Here is a 2,287-nt window from a genome sequence, read left to right as displayed (position 1 = left end):
TAAAGATTTCTCTTCTTTACTGTCAAATAGCGAACGGAATAGAAATGTGAGTTCCCTAAGGCCACACACAGTACATCTCTGGCGAGAAGAGTATTTTGACCCCAGGTGGAGCTCCGGATGGAGGGAGCAGGCTCGGCCCTAGTCAGCAGGCTGGGAGGACACGGCGTGGCATCCTGCCTTCCTCACCCCGCTTCCCTTCACGCACAGCCTCGTTCCCAGGGCTGGGGTGGGATGAGAATGTGAAACCAAGCAGAAGGCACACAGCACCCGCGGGAAAGTGCCACACCAAACAACAGTGGGATGCATTACAGAATGCCCCCCTAGCAGGCCCCTTTCGGCACATCTTAATTCAAGCTCCATCGGGACAGAAAGGAATCCAAAAAAGTTAAGCGATTGGTCCAAAGACACATAGCTGATGGCCAGAACCAGACACTATCACCAAGGCCTCTTGATCCTCCAATATACTACACAATTGAGTTTGAAGTGAAGTGAAAGTCACTCAGTCATGTCTGACTCTTTGCAAACCCATGGACTACAGTCCATGGAATTCTCCAGGCCAGAATACTGGAGCGGGTAGCCTTTCCCTTCTCCAGGGATCTTCCCAACCCAGGGATCGAACCGAGGTCTCCCACATTGCAGGCGGATTCTTTACCAGCTGAGCCACAAGAAGCAAAATATAAAGGTAAGTCCAAAAAAGAATACATTTGAATCAGTTCTAATGAGGTGGATGAAACTGGAGCCTATTATACAGAGTGAAGTAACCCAGAAAGAAAAACACCAATACAGTATACTAATGCATATATATGGAATTTAGAAAGATGGTAACGATAACCCTATACGCGAGACAGCAAAAGAGACATATATATAGAACGGTCTTTCGGACTCTGAGAGAGGGAGAGGGTGGGATGATTCGGGAGAAAGGCATTGAAACATGTATAATATCATATGTGAAACGAATTGCCAGTCCAGGTTCGATGCATGATACAGGGTGCTCGGCGCTGGTGCACTGGGATGACCCAGAGAGATGGTATGGGGAGGGAGGTGGGAGGGGGATTCAGGATGGGGAACACATGTACACCTGTGGCGGATCCATGTTGATGTATGACCAATACAATATTGTAAAGTAATTAGCCTCTAATTAAAATAAATTTATATTTTAAAAAAAAGGTAAGTCCATGGACTATGCTCCCATCCTCCCCCACTAACCAAATAAATGTACCTTCTTTAAAACTGCCCATGTCTCAATCTCCTATTTCTTTCTACCCCCACCAACTCACTAAGCTCAAATTTTGGATTCTCATCCAGGACTTAACAGATACCCTGGTGGTCTGAGCAGTCAGGATCCCAACTCTGCCCCAGCATGCTGCAGCCTGAGAAGGGAGATCTTTGGGAAGCAGGTGTAGCGTGTAAGCAGCCTCTGCAACTCGGGAATATCTGGACCACACATCCCGTTGATAATAATGCTGACTGTAAACTCAGCGGCTCTTGAAGCTTATGCTGGCAGAAAGGCAGCAGGCTACCCATCAGGCAAGAGAGAAAAATTCAAGAATTCAAAGCAAATAAGGAAGTGGCAAGGAGGGCAAATGCCTTGAGTTCGGTCTGGAGGATATGAGATTAATTATCTCCACTCAGTCAGACAGTGTGACCTTCTAAGGCAGCAAGTACCACTGCCTTAGAGGAGGGAACACCCTCTTCTAAGGGTGGACTAGGGCTTCCAACATTCCCTCTTCCCATGCACAGGAAGTCAGCTCCCGCTTATCTCCCACGGGATTGCCCATTTGCTCCAGTACCCACAGTGACTGGGGGGTGCCAGCAACCAGAGTTGGCCACAGACAAGGCTAGTGAGGAAATAATGGTCTGATGTACTTCCCACTTTCCCAAATAACACGTTGCTAGTTAAGTAAGGACCGTGGTGCCACAGGCAAAGGCATCTCCCTGGTAGAGTGGGTGGAACAGGCACTTTTGAACAAGTGGAACACTCGTTCGGCTGCATGTCAGCCCAGCTCCAACGCCTGATGCAAAACTGCCCCAGGACGGGGGACAGACGGAAGGTATTTGGCTCCAGCATGAGGGAGCAACTTGGGGAATACCTAAAAAGAGTAAGTCAGTTCCAAAAAAAGTATTTTGAGGATTATGTATAATTTTTACATTATTCAATCAAGAGTCAACTATATGAGAATTGGGGCTTCCCCGGTGGCTCAGCCGGTAAAGGAGATGCGGGTTCGATCCCTTAGTGGAGAACATCTCCTGGAAGAGGAAATGGCAAAACACTCCAGTATTCTTGCCT

This window comes from Ovis canadensis, chromosome 7 (assembly GCF_042477335.2).
Source record: "Ovis canadensis isolate MfBH-ARS-UI-01 breed Bighorn chromosome 7, ARS-UI_OviCan_v2, whole genome shotgun sequence".
NCBI lineage: Eukaryota > Metazoa > Chordata > Mammalia > Artiodactyla > Bovidae > Ovis > Ovis canadensis.
This window is presented reverse-complemented; position numbering follows the sequence as displayed.